General features: G+C 45.1%; 1 protein-coding gene across 1 annotated transcript in view; it reads right to left on the bottom strand.

Moving 5' to 3' along the window:
• Window positions 1-15,227, bottom strand: part of LOC108109386 — a 41,973-nt gene that overhangs the window by 20,762 nt on the left and 5,984 nt on the right. The window contains exon 2 of the mRNA XM_017217882.2: window positions 9,593-9,636. The gene's annotated coding sequence lies outside the window, so the exon portion shown is untranslated. The remainder of the gene's footprint in view (window positions 1-9,592; window positions 9,637-15,227) is intronic.

The following is a 15,227-nucleotide window of genomic DNA, read 5'->3' as shown; positions in this document are numbered from 1 at the left end:
ACTTGTTTCCTTGCAGTTCAGAGCACTGTGAAATAATTACTGAAGACAACCAGACGTATGAGTGATAAACTGCAAGGCCGTCATATAAATGCATCACTCATACGCAGCGTGGCATTAAATCGCGTCTGGGCTTAACGTTAAACGAGCTTTTTTCGGGGGTCCGCAATCATAAATGTAGAACGCAATTCAGGTCCACCCCAAAGGACACACACGCCCACATAGAGCCGCAGATTGAGCCCCAATCCCAGCTAAGCGGCTTCGGCTCGTTCATTTGTCGCCACCGAGGGGAAATATTGTAATTCCCCGGCGATGCAGCGCACGCACATGACTTTTTAATAAATATTAAACAGTGCGTCGGAAGAGTAAGCGCCCGCCAGGACAAACGGGACGGCGACGGCGACGGCAGTGTTGACATGACGCCTGGCGAAATATTAAATTACGATAATAAAATATTGAACAAAGATTGTTTTGTTCCACTTTGAAAGCCAGAGTCCTGCGGTTCGTTTTTGGTTTAAGTTCAGTTCGGTTCGGTTTTTGCCTCCGTTTCGGCTCCATTCCATTCCGGTCGCTCTGGTATTTTTGACAAATGTTTTTCGTTTTCGGCAGTACGGTTATTGTTTTGCCAGCCAGTCCTTGGGAATTCCCCTCCCCCCACATAACCCTCTTCCTTGTGTGGTAATATAACGCTCTTTTACTACGAAATTTGCCCCAATGTCTGGGGTTATGTTCGCCGTTCGCTGTTCGCCATTCCCCTGCGGCGCTTTTGTAAGTTATATATATTTATTTTTACAAAAGAGGAGCAAAGTTGCGTAAATTATTGTTAACGGAGGCGTGAGAGGGCGGGTCCACCTACCACCCCCAACTTGGCTGGGTTGTTTTATTTTGTTGTTGGCCGTCTTTTGTGTATTTGAACTTGGCAGTGCGTTAAATTGTAAAGGCCGTGCCTACACAAGCACACAACACTCGTATTGTTGGCATTTAGTAAGCTAATCCCTGGAAGTCTTCAGGAGATTTCGCCAGATTACAGGCAAATGCGAATCGAAGTGACTTTCCCGGTTCCCGGGGATTTTGGTGAGGGTGGCAGGGCGAAAGGGCGGCGCCTAAAAATAAACACACAGCTCTAGATCATTTTAATTTGGCATTTGATTAGGCACGTGTTCGGATCGGAAGCAGCTTAAAGATATGTGCGCACGAGGACACGGGGCACGGCCACACAGACACTATATCTATCCTCATTGTCTGCCTCTATTTGCAATGTCAACGCAGAGGTAAGGCCCCCGGCTCCACAAACTCAAAGCCAAAGACAAAGAGAAAGTGGCCGAGAGAAGGGGGGCTAAAGGGGGCGAAAGGGGACGAAAGCGGGCAAAGCAATTGCAAATACTCCCCTGCTATATGAATATTTATGAGCGTGTTTGCGACTGCTTAAGACACTCAACTGGCTGTTAGAGCGGGCGGGGAGGCGGAAGAGCGTAAGAGCGGCAACGTTGCAGCGGAAGAGCTGGGAAAAGCAAATACACTCAAAGGAAAGCCGGGAATTATAGAGGAATTGAGCAAAGCTAGTAGGAAGCTAGTTTAGAAAAAAGCACAGGGGATTACACTAAAGGAAACTTTCTTTCTTTGAATTGAAAATTTGTAACTTGAAGTTCCAATGCCAAAAGTTCTGGACTTCCATCCCGCTCCTTAAGATTTAATATTCCTATCGTAATATTTTCAAAAAATAATCCAAAGAGGGAACTTCTTTCGCGAGGTGTACCTGTTAGCACTGAGAGAGGGGATCCTCTAGACTATATGGCTTCCCAATGGCCCGGCTTAAGGATTAGCGGACAAGAAGTGCACACAAATGCCGCCCACAAATACACACTCAGCCCCAGACACTTGAGGGGGTGGGTGAGTAAATGGCCAAAACCATTTGGCAAAGCTACTTCGGATCCTGGCTAAATTGCCGGCTATGAAAATGAAACTTCATTGTTTTGCCATTGCCATTGTTTGATTATTATTATAATGCGACCGGCTGTGTGTGCTTGGAAAATATCCCCAATATCCTACGGCCAGAAGGACGAATAAGTCAACTTGACCACTTGATTGCCCCTGCACAGCCATCCAGAACTATCAACACGTTTGGCCAATCTGCCGGTGCTTCAATGTCATCTCTGCGTCTCTCTATCTCCGCAGCCAGCCGTAATTAGTTGACTTCCTCGAATTAGTTTTAAGGTGATTAAATTTAATGGCCTCCACTGGCGTCTCGAATATTTACCGCACGAATGCAATTACCCGAATGGCTACGCAGCCAAGACAACAAATCAGCAATTAAGCCACATCGCACCGCCCACTCGGCCGCCGCTCAGCCACCTGTCACCACATCCGCACTTCGCCACCCACACAGGGCCAAGGGCCGAATGGAAGCCCAAGGAACCAACCAAAGCAACCAAACCAACCCATTTCCAGCCCGTTCGGGGACTTGATGCTGACGTTAATGACCGCCAATAAAATGCGTGCTCAAGTGGCAGGAAACTGCCTCGAGCACCTCCAGCGACTCGACTCCAAGGATCTGGCTGGGCCAGCAATTAATGTCAAAGTCAATATGCCTTATCGCGCCGTTAAATGTAAAGGGTATTATAATAAAATAAATAACGCAAAAATCAGCAAGGGCTGAAATTAAATCGAACATCAACAATCTGTGGCGAAACAACAAGGCAAACAATCGGCGCGGAGTGGAGGCTGCTGGTGCTTCTCCGGAATCAACGAGCCATCCGGCAACTTGGTTATCCATTCCATCGACATCGACATCGCCGTTGCCATTGCCATTGACTTTCGCCAGCAGCGGTATTCCGCGATGCCTTTGGAGTGCAGCTCGTTAGGCACGAACGAGCAGAGCATCAGAGCCCGAGAAAACCCAGAGAAAGCAGAGGAAACCCAGACAGATAGGGAGACGGGTGGGCAAGGACATAAACAGCCAGCTCTCGGAGCAGCCAGCAGGCGGAGTGGATGGTGCCAAGGACCGACACCCATCTTAAATGCCAATTTCAGCGCTGCATTTCCCTCACTTCCCGAAGAAAGTCTGCACGACTCTCTGAATACTAATTGAAAGCGGGGATTCGGTTTTGCCGACTCTATTCCGAAATAATTACATTCTAACAGGCCATGCAAATCTTCTGCTGCGCCAAATAAATTCAGTTTAGGCATGGCCAAAACCACTCGAAGGCCATCCTCCGCCATCTTTAAGTAAATGGTGACATTTAACCTTTCCATTTTAGCGCATCTTGAATGCCAATTTTGAGCAGCTGCATTTCAATCACTGAGAGAAAGTCTCTAAAGTCTTTCTTTATCATTTACTGCAACTTTAATACTAGCAAATCTAGAGGCACTTTTCTTAAAGAAAGAGTAAACTTTAACCTTAATTCAAAGTAAACTTTCCGAGCCCTGCTAAAATTTCTCTCAGTGCCACATTCATCCCGGATCCGCGCAGGGCTGTCCGTCGAAAAGCCAATCTGCTCAACACTTTGTTTGCCGCCGCCATTGTCGATGCTGTCGACCCCAATTTGCAGAGCTCCTTGTCGCGCTCATATTGATATACATAGCTGCGTCTTTGGAGCATGCCCCATTGTAGCAGGCTTATCCCCGACCCGTCAACCCCCGACCTCTTGAACACTCATCCCCTGAACCGCATCTTTGGTGGATTTTTAATACATAGCATATCTTTATGCAAACAAGGCGGCCAGAGGACGGGACTGCGGGGCGGAGTGTCAGCTGGTAACAGGTAATCTCCTGCCACGACGCCGTCCGGGAATAATTCAAGGCAGCTCACGTAAATTTTAAGTTTCGTCATTAAGATTATTGGACTAAGAAAAATTTGGTCAATGCATGCACGGAATTTTTCATGAAGGGACGCCGGAGCAATCAACTGCGGACCAGGCCAAGGGGGACAGGTGATGAATCGAGGGGCAAGCCGACCAGGTTAGAACGATGCTAAACACAGGAGTTCTCTTTCGAGGTGTTTTAACGAATTGGGAACCCGCTTTGCCCGCTTACAGAAAGTGTCCATAGATATGACTACTGTTTCTGATCTAATAGAGTTCTTTTAAATATTTTTGGATACTTTACAAAAAGGATATACCCTTCTTATTAGATACTAAACAAGCTTTAAAATATTGTTTTTAATTAAATCCCTTTCTGACCTAAGATTGCTATACCAGCAGTAAAAGAATATAAATGCCTTTTCCAAGGAAAGCGATTTAGGGACGACAAAAATAGACTTAGACATAGACACCCTTCTGATTGATTCGTTGGCTAATTTCCAAATATTATTCTTAATTAATTTTGTTGATAAATAACAACATCTTTTTGGGTTGGCCCATTGAGTGTGAAAATGGAAAACCCGTCTTATCCCTAGCCGTATTCTTGGCCTTATCCCTTGGCATTGTGCATTCAGGAGCGGGCCCAGGACACGTGTCCCGTTAACCTTTCATGGCCATTCCATCAAGCCCGAAAAGGTCTTCGAGCCAACTCACTCTGGGAAAAGTTTCTCTAAATTCTTTCATACGCTCGCCGCTCTTTTCAGTTCTTTTCTGCTCGTTTTCTTACTTTGTGTGTAAGCAAATTGCCCAATTTTGCCATCTTCCCTTCGCCTGCCTCTTCTGGGGCCTTCCTTTGGCGGGGTTATCAACGCATTATCTCCGTGAAAAGGAGTGCAGTTGGGAATTGTTGGGGGCAGCGGGAGCCACTGAAACATCGGCCAAATGGAGAGTGGAGGGGGAAGCAGCCGCGGTGCCAACAATAACACACAAAGAGCGGATGGGCACAAAGTGGAAAAGGAAGGCGGAAAGGCGGAAAGGTCGGAGGAAAATAGGAAAAATGGGGAGTCGAGCTGGCCAAGAGCACTAGTCGCCGGCTGGGAGAAAAGCAATAATCTAACATTTCAGCACATTTTACAGTTCACTGAATTAAATAAAGAAACTTTGAGCTCACAAGCGCACGCACACACACACACTGGCATATACACACACACATATACACACATATATAGATTAAAACCTATGAGCATAAAGCTGCCGCTGTCTACGTGGCGTATGCGTATTTCAACATGTCTGAATACGCTCTAAACCCAACAAGAGTATTACAGGTCCCGCAAGCAGTGCTAATCCCTTATCCTTGGGGACTTAAAGTTTTAACAAAAACATATATTGACTTGGATAATCATTATATTACGTTGTCTTAAAGACACAAGTACTGGGATGGGCTCTAGCTCTTCCTCATTTTATGCATTAAATAAGCTATTTCTGGTTAAAACGCAAATACAAATCAAACCAATCAGAATTAGGAACTCTTTAAGATCAGATATTATTGTTAACATATTTATTTGTTAATAAAAACCTTTTCCATCAATCATGGGACTTTCGGGTAGGGCATTTTAAAGTAAACCCAATGTTTTTCCAGCTAATGCTGGCCTCCAGATTGTGTGTCTACTCGTATACGAATGTATAGAGTTGCTCGCTCGAATGTTTCCACAAAACTCAAACGGGTCGGGACATTCGGCCGAAGACAGACAGGAGGAGTCCTTCTATGCAGCATCTTCTGGCTGAGAGTAAGGACTTCCAGGGTCGAACTGAGTGACTGAACGGAGAAGCAAGCAAAGCAATTTTTATGGAAGCACAATTCTACAGGAGGAGCGCAAAATAAATGCCGCGTTATGGGACCCGAGTTTCCGAGCTGCGAGTTTCCTAGCTGCCGCACTGCCGCACTGCCTCACTGCCACTGGGACAAGGGCACAGGCAGTGGAACAGGCACAGACGCATGCTGGAAAAGCGTGCTGGAAAAAATGAAAAGCACAAAAAAGGAAACACCAAAAGGGAAAAAACTGCTGAGCTAACGATGTGTGATTTTTCTGTATGGCTGGCTGATGGGGTCTGATGGGGATGGGGTTGGATAGGGAAATGGGTGGGGGCGACAATTGGGCCGGGGTTAGGACTCTTTTTTAGGTTTCTGGTTCGGGTTCGAGCCGGGCATAAAAAAATAATAATAAATGAAAGTGTTGGCGCTGGCGATGGCTCGTGGTACGTGTAATAACATTCAAGTGCGCCAAGTTTAATCTTTCAAAATGCTTATGCACAAAAAATAAGCTATAGCTATATAGCGGCAAGTCGGGCAACTGGGGCGATGGAGTGTCAGCGGGCGAGAAGTAATGGGGAAAAAAATAATAAGCCAGGGCCACGGCGAAAAAATAATGCGAATTTACGTTTAGAGCCTGCAAAATTATTCAAATTAAAATTGTAAGTATTCTAACGCGTCGCAGGCATCTGCGGCCCACCAGCTGCGGTGCGCTGCAGGACCAAAAAGCAGGCAATACACTGTACAAAAATTGACATTCAGCACTCAAACCTTAATTCCTGATATTTGGATGATTTCTTGCCCTTCTACTTGTTGTGCCATTTAACAAGTTGCCAAATGATGGTAAATGTTATTCAATATATTTAAGATTGTAAACATTTTTGAGTTTTTATTCTTGATAAATGATTTTGGTTGAGTGTAAGGCAAAGAGAGAGAGCGAGGGAAAAGGAAAGAGACAAGTAAGGAAGCGAGAGCGCTGACCCAGCGCTGTGTTAAATTAGCTGGGACACTTAATTTCTGTTGACGCGCACATTTTTCTATGGAAATTAACGCTAAATAATTTTTTGGATTCGCCAGCGAATCGTTCAGGCAGCAGACCGAGGCGAAGAACCTCCTCCCCGTCCTCGTCCTCGTCCTCGTCCTCAGCCTTGGCCCTCCATTCGCATTCGGCTTAGGCTGGAGTTGGCAATTAGGCCCGGGGTGTTTGAATTAGTTTCGTGTTTTAATGAGTTTCATAACTTTTTGGTTCCGTTGTAAATTTTGCAGCAGCAACAAAACACACATAAAAGATGCGTGCAACGGTTAAAACGGTGGGTGCTGCGTGATGGGTGGAGTGGGTGGAGCGGGAAAACCAGAAGGAAAACGAGGGAAACCCTCGGGTGGATTTATGTATGTATTTGTTAGCCATACCCAGTTGACATAAGCGAAAGCAAAGTGGCAAAAGGCAACATGAAAAATGCTTTAAATCTTGTCAAACGCGTGGGGCTGGGCGATGGGCGTTGGGCGTTGGGCGGTGGGGGTTGGGCTGTTGGGCGTTTAGGGTCGGAGGTCAGGTCTCAGATGTGTGTCTGTGTGTATGCTAATGATATTTTAAGAGAGCTTTCACTGAGCCCGCACATGTGTGAGTGGGCAAAGTGAAAAATTATTTATGTTGCCTACTTATTGGGGCATGCAAATGCGCATTGTTATGCAAAACGTTTCTAATTCGGCCCATAAATTGAATTATCCAGCGAATCAAACTATCCAGCAGCTTGCCATGTAATATTTAAGAGCGCTCTAATTAATTAAACATCGCAGTGTCCGAAACAGCGGACACCACAAATAAAAAAAAAAGGAAAAAACACAGCGAGAACGCCTGACAGGACTCCCCGAAAAAAGGAGCGAAAATTCCAATGACAAATGGGGCTCGCTGTTAAATATTTGCAGGAAAACCCTTTTTCCGGCATAAAAACTGGAAAACACCAAACGTTTCTATCTCCTTTGCACACACCATTTATTTCCCCCTCACTCCCCGCCTTTGCCTTTGTTTGTAGCCGCCATTCAACTGTAATTACTTAGGTAGACCCGATCCGAAACGATACGGGATATAAGCCTCTTTGCAGAGAAAGAAAAACTTTGAATTTTCTTTTAATTTTTCATTGTTAAATTGCCATTTCAAAGGCGGGCCGAACGGAGGAGGAGCGAGCAAAGTGTGGCATGTGCAGGGATGCGCCAAAACAGAAAACAGAAAACAGAAAACGGAAAAGGCAAACCAAAGCAATACGGAAAACTGAAACTGGCAAAAGGACAAACAAATTGAAACTTTATACAGTTGGCAAAAGTTGAGCGGACCAAATCAAAGGCAGCAAACCCGAAAGGGTTAACAAATTTGCAACATTTTGCAGGTCCGTGAAATGGGAACCGATTTTGATGTAGGTCAGGTCAGGCTAGTCGGGAAAGATTTAAGCAAATTTAATAAGACCAGGCTGATCTAAGGCAAACAGTGAGTTGGACAACGAGTGGCGCCTGAGAATAGTTTCTCATATTGACACACAAATGGTTAAGTTAAATTGGATATTTAGGAAATCCATCGAAACAAGTTGTAGGCCAATACACAGAAGTCGAGCAATAAAAATCATAATTAAGTCAAAATTCAGATCCCACAAAAGGTATAACCATACTTAATAGACATAATAAAAGGCAGGAGGCAACGAACCGAATTCAATTTTTACATAAAACAAATGAAAAGCAACTCGAAGACATCAACGTGAATTCCTGACTAGGAAATGTGCCCAGAAATAGATGGAAATCCAAAGAGAAATAAATAAAAATAGTGAACAATGGTCAGTTCCTGAAATTTAAGCAAGAGCTTGGACTGGAACTGATGGCTCTGCAGTAAATTTAATATACTGGAAAAAACGCAGCCCAGCCAGCCAGCCAGCTAGCCAGCCAGTTGAAAGTGTACGCAAAACCCATTAAGAGCAGCCATGGAAGCACTCGTATCTAGACAAAATCTTTTGCAAAATAAATGCGGAGGGAAATAAATAAATATCAAACCATAAATAAATAAAAGTTGTGAACAAGCAAATGCCCTGTCCACCAGTTGGCAAACATTTACAACTCCAGAAAACCCAGAAAAACCAGTAAAAGCAGCGAAAGATACAAGATACACACGTCAGCGTCGGCTTTGTGTACTCGTATCTCGTGGGTAGTTGTGGTCGTGGGCGGCGACACGCCCCTTTTCGCACAAAAATCAATATGTTGATTTGAACTTTCTTCTTTCTCGTCGCCAGTCCCTTCGCTCCTTCTGTTTGGCCACAAAGTTTTGCGCCAAGGAATTATCAATTTCTTTCTTTCCTTTCTTGTTTTGGCCAACTCCTCGAAAGGAACGGAGGCCAAAATCTGCCATTATCTGCTTACATATTCATGTGTCTGTAGCCTGGATGTCCGTATGTATTTCTATACATAAGCGGATATTTTTGACACTTCAAAAATTGGAATATCTCAAGAGCGGAGCCGACAGGCGAACAAAATGCCCTGTGTAATTTTTCATGACTCTGCGCCCCATCTGGGACCCACTGGGTACCACTTCCATTCAAAATCGTAGCAGATTGAGCTGTTGAGCTCATGGAGAATGGTTACCCCCCATATACACATACATTTATAGGCTATATATACGGAGGAACCAGCATGACAACTGAGCCTCTTCCTTTATCGCTCCTCCGTATCCTGGCCGTAGCCTGCCACTTTTTTATTTTTTATTATTTCGCAAATATCGATAAGGGGAGATAGGCGAGTATCGCCAAAGAGAACCCAATGCCATCTCCGTGTCACTCCGCCTGTCTTTCCCACTTTGCCTTCGCCATCGCCATCGCCATATTTGGCGACAGTAAATGTTTGCTAAATATTCTCAGTAAATACTTGGCAGCTTATGTGGGTGCTGCACACACACAATCATTCGCACATAAATAAATAAGTATGTTCTACAGTGAAATCATGGCTTACTTACAGTGCTCGACGGCAGTGATGACTCAAAGGAAGTGCCCAGCGAATCTGCAAGAAAACAAACAAGAAAGGGTTGATGTTTGTGTTTTTTAATATACGAGTAAAATCAATAGATATGAGTATAAAATAGCAAAAGATCATGAAACTTTGTATATCTCAGACCATTCCTTCTTGGAATGAATGTTTGCAGTGGAGAAACAAGCCAGCAAAGGCTTTCCATTGGGCTAAGACCACTTAAAAGGACCAGATCCGTACCGATAAACGACACTGTGACATCACTGTTCAGCAGTTCGGATCAATGATTCGATTCCTTAGCCCTTTGAGGCTGTCAGGAGTACTTACTGTACTCCGTTGAGCCCCCTGAGCCCGGCTTTCGCTGGCCGGATGTCTGGGAGCCGTGAGCTGTGAGGAGCGAGCAGTGAGCACTGGGATATAACGCACTTTAAATCTCGTCTGGGACGAAGGGCATAATGTGCGAGGGAATTATTAATGAATTTATGTATTCGTAATCACATCCAATACCCGCCCAATCAACGCAACCTCTGCAAGTTGGTATTGACGGCAAGGCTTACCCAAGAAATTGGTTTTATTTTACATACGTTTGGGGCCCCAAGTCCCGGGCGATTCATTAGTTTCTATTTCAGTGGCTGGCAATTCAATCAGGTTGATCAGTTTTCAATATTGCAGCTATATTGCGTCGGTCTGTCCCGCTCTGCTTGGGCCTCGTTGGCTTTCTCTAGTTTCCCGGCTGTTTGGGAGGCAGTAAAGTAAATTTAGTTAACCAACCATAAAAAATTGTGTGCGCAAATGTGGGTGAGTGCTTTGGCTTTTGCCGACCCCACCCGCCTTCACTTCTTATTCGCCCTGCCCTGCTATTCACACATATTACGTATACGACACATAGTTGGGCGGAAAGTTGATGATGTGGTTATAGTTGCTGCTGCCGCTGCTGCTTCTGCTCATTAGAGCTGCGTTCGCGCCGAAAAATCTGTAACACATAAAAGTATGCAACATGAAATGTGCTAACGACAAGCCGACACTGCGAGAAATGCTCTTGAATTCGTGGTTATTCTTCATATCTTTTATACTTTTTTTCAAATCTTATATTTTCTGTTGAAAATATATTCCTATATTCTATATTCCTTCTTATATTCGACAATACCTTCTTCAGGTATAAGCGGAACAAAGACAGAACCTCATCACTGACCCAATTGTTGATATTTTGTCGCAGTGCAGCATCGAAGGAGAAAGTAATGGACGGGGATGGAGAGAGACCAGGGCTGTCGGGTGATTCCCAGATATTATCAGGAAAGTTATTGGCGGGCTGGGTGGTCAGTGGGAGGATGGGTGAATGAGGGAAGCGAACTGCTGCTAAGCATTAAATTTATGAATCCACTGCGAAGTGTCTTCCTCCACTTGGTGGCTCATAACTCGAAGTCAGCTTAGAGCCGGGTAACCAGGATCCACTAACCAGTAACCAGTACCCAGTAACCAAGGCGACTGTGGCGCCGACAGGAAGTTACGTGACTCGTGGGCATAAGTCCGAGCTGCATTTCACCTTATTTGCTTGGACTTCATCTGGCTGCTCCTCTTCTTTGGCTCCACTAATGGCTAAGTCGGGCCAAGCAGCCAAGTGATAAATTCCGGGCCAAATAGAAACGAAGTGGCCGGGAAATTTACATTATCACGCGAGGCGCTCGGCAGCTGAACTCTGGACAATGTAGTTATGCAAATAGCGCCACGAATTATATAAATTGCGTATACGCAGCGTGGCCCAGACACATTGATATAAATTCATATTCAAATGGGCAAAGGGAGTGGAAAAATGGGGGAAAAGGAAAACATTTGCACAACATTCGAGATACATTCGCATATCTGGAACTTTTCTGGGGCCTGGGTCCCAGTGTCTCCGGCAAATTAAGGCGGGCCCAATGGAAAAAGGACAAAGGGCCTGTAAGTAGCGGAAAATGTTAAACGACCGACCGTCTACCATCGACGTCGGAGGTACGCAAATTGATATTTTTCTACTACATGCAAATAACACAAGTAATGCGAGTGCAGAGGGGAAGAAGCTGGGTATGTGGATGCTGGCGAGGCCTTCCCTGCGCAGATAAATGATCTGATAAGACAACAACAAACGTAAAAATTTATGCATGCCAACTAAAGCGCACACACAAACACACACATTTGCGCACCCACCGGAAGTGGGTGGGTGGCCACGTGTAGGATGCTGGGGAAAAATGAAATAAAGTTAAACAGGATATTTCAACATTCTCACAGCAGAAGCAACAGCAAACAAAACAACTGAAAGTAAAAGCTAACGAGGGGCGGGGGCGTGCCAAGGACGTTGCCAGGACACATTCCGATTCGGTGTGTTAAAATGTAATAGCAACGTTAATGAACACGAACGCAGCAGCAGCAGCAGTGGCAGTGGCAGTCGCAGTCGCAATGGAAATGGTCACATAAAAAAGGCAACGATTTGGCCCGGCCTCTGCTCCTTTCATTCCTTTTTTTGTGTGCGCCTCCATTTTATCCATTCCCTCCTTTTTTGCGCCCGCCCCACAGGTTGTGGTTGTAAAACACGCACACACACTTGCCCACAGAAGGACTCACACCAGTGCACGGATACACCCATACAGCCATACAGCCATACATGCAAAGACAGGACATTAGCAGGGAGAGCAAAAAGTTAGCAAAGCGCAGGAAGTGCGCGGATGAGAGCCAAACAAATCTCAGCCACGCACGTCTTTGGCAGCCTCGTAAAAACCCCCACCCCCTGACATTGGGTCCCTTTCTCCCCCTTCTCCGATTACCCCCAACTCCACCCAATCGTGGTTCGCTTTCTTTGTTGTCTCCCAAAAAACCAATTGCGCCGTCGTCGTCGTCATCGTACGCTATTGATACACTGCCGGAAAAGTCTGTCTGACGTTTTGAGAACTCTGCTTCGCGAAAGATGAAGTCTGTTTAAGAACAGATTCTTTTGAGGATAGAAAGTATGCCTACTTTGGAATTCACTTTTTAAGTATGTGCCTTATGTATCTTGACACTGATATTCGGAAAATATATTTTGTTCAGTGTTTCTCGTGCTCCTGACTTGGCTGCTGGCTTCGCTGTTGTCGAGGCCAACTGCCTCCGCCTCCGTCCCCGTCGTCCTATCCGGATCCGACTCCATCTCCCATCTACGATTCTCTTGCCCGGGAAGGCTTTCAATCGTCGCCCGATGCTGCGTGGAATGTCACCACGTTGGTGATGCGTGAACAGTAGTAGTCAGTGATTCAATCACGGCCATCTGCGAAGTTGATAGAACCCGAATTGAAGGCGGAATATTTTATAGGAACTGCGATTTTAATCGGTCTTTGATCTCAAGTAGTATTGAGGCCGAGAACCCAAAACCAGCTCTGATTTATATTACCATGTCAAGCAATTTAGAAATGATTATTTTAAATGATAAAATCAGCTCTCTAGGATAATATTTAAGGATAAGCAAGTACGACATAGCCCAATTACTCATCACTTCATTTCGTAGAGCATTAAAAACCTCTTATTTGGTACAGAAAGCACGCATGTCTGCCCGGTTCCTCCATGGCCAGTAGTTCTACCTTCTCCTGTTATCCGCAGCGCGTAAGAAAAGCGCAGGCTAAGGAGCTTATGAGATTATAACTCCCTGTACTTCGATTCTTCCGCTCCGGTGGCTGGGGAACCACCTTACTAAACCGGAGCTTAATAGTAGTTTGAAGGGATCCCGAGCACACAAGGGCACCAATTAACCACAAGGGGAAATGCGAGTTCTGCTGCAGCAATTATAAACTAATTCCAGTTGGGCTCAATCACAGTTTTGCCCCAACACTGCTAGCCCGTTTCCCTGGGAAAAGGAAGGCAGTTTCCATGGAAGGTGGGCTGTCAGTTTCAATGAGGCAGTTTACACCGTTTGGATGGTATTTGACGAGCATCTCGTGCGCGACACTTTGGCTCCATAATGATGCGTGTCGCCCCCCCAAATCCTCCCCTAAGCAATCCCCAAAGAACTCCCACGAATTCGGGAGCCCAATTTGCGGATCTTGGCTTGTTGCGCTGCTCATAAACATCGCAGCTTACTTTGCTGCGGGACATTTTTATGTCATCCGATCCGTTAACGAATTTTCCAATAGGCCTTTCCTCGTTCGCCATTCACCATTCACCATTCGCAGGCTGCTCAATTTTCCTCCCCTGAATTACCAAATTGGATGTCCAATATTTGCTGGGGTTAAGCAGCAGGCAATTTATGAATACCTTAATACGGTTTATAGTCGAAATATTTACCTACCAAAAACACAGGCCAAAATGCGAGAACACACTGGCGAAACGGTAATAAAAAAAGGAGCCGGCCAGCCTGACAACGCGCAGCGAAGATGTCGATGTCCTGGTCGACTGGGGGTAATGAAAATAACTGACATTAAGCAGATGAAGCGGTCCTGGACAGCGTGGCCAAAGGGGGTGAAAGTGTGGAAAATTGGGGGAAATCGGTGGGCAGAATGGAAGAGCTGCGAGCGAAGCATAAAATATTAAACGGGAAACCTTCGTAATTAAAGTGAAATGAATTTAAGTACGCAAATTGAACGTTGAGGAAGTCAGGAGTCGGGTCCCGTCGCTTCACATTATCGTGTGGATGTCTGCACTGAGAGAAACTAAGGGGGGCTTATGCATACATTGTAAGCTTTAATATTAAGTACCCTCTTAGATAAGTATTCCTCCAATCCAAGAATGACGTTGATTTATGTAGAGTAATGTAAATTTCAATCCCAGGAAAATGGTATCCTTTTTGCCAGTGTACTGGCTTGGTGATGAGATGAATGGAAAGGGATGGACCAGCATGCGAGTATACGTATAATTAAGTGGTCACCAGCTCGGGAAGCCACTCGAATTGACCCATCTGAGCTTTGACTTTGAAGTGAGTTTGCTCAAAAAGTGTATGCACTCTTCAGGAATAAATATGTGCTCTTATATACTCGAAAGGCTGTATGTCCGGGCTTTTCCCGAACTAATTAAAATGCAGTTAAGTATTTATTTCCTCATAATTGAGGTGGCCGAATGGAAAAGTCGGGCTGCTAGCGAGCCACCGCCACAAAGACGAACAGCTGGCCAATTAATTTCAAGTGCGCATTAGAGGGCCAGACGATGATGGAAAGATGATGGAGAACTAAGCTGTTGAAGGCTGGGAAGAGACATACTGAACGACGTCCTCTAATTGGAAGTGGAAAACTGTTTGGCCGATAATCACCCTAGAATGGAGATAAACTGAAAGGAGAATGGGATTTTGATGGATCATTATTTAAATGAAGAACTTTCATTCAATATTTCCGCAACGCTTTCAGGGGCATCGCCTACAGTCAAGGCTAACACCCGTATAACCATAAGAACTATCTGATTTTACGCATTGCTGCATTTGTCTAGACTCGGCAGACAAAACTACGAAAGTGATCAACTTTGACATTGAGTTTCAATGGAATTCGCCGAAATTTCGCCTAATTAGCAAGGACCTTGAGGGAATGATTCATGTGTGTGTGAGCGTATATGAATTGGATTAATCAATTAACCGATTCGCAGTCAGTGGAGCATCGATCTATCTGCCGAACTGAAGATGAGCCACATCCTTGCCGAGT

The sequence above is a fragment of the Drosophila eugracilis genome, unplaced genomic scaffold (genome assembly GCF_018153835.1).
Source record: "Drosophila eugracilis isolate 14026-0451.02 unplaced genomic scaffold, ASM1815383v1 contig_1101, whole genome shotgun sequence".
NCBI lineage: Eukaryota > Metazoa > Arthropoda > Insecta > Diptera > Drosophilidae > Drosophila > Drosophila eugracilis.
This window is presented reverse-complemented; position numbering and strand designations above follow the sequence as displayed.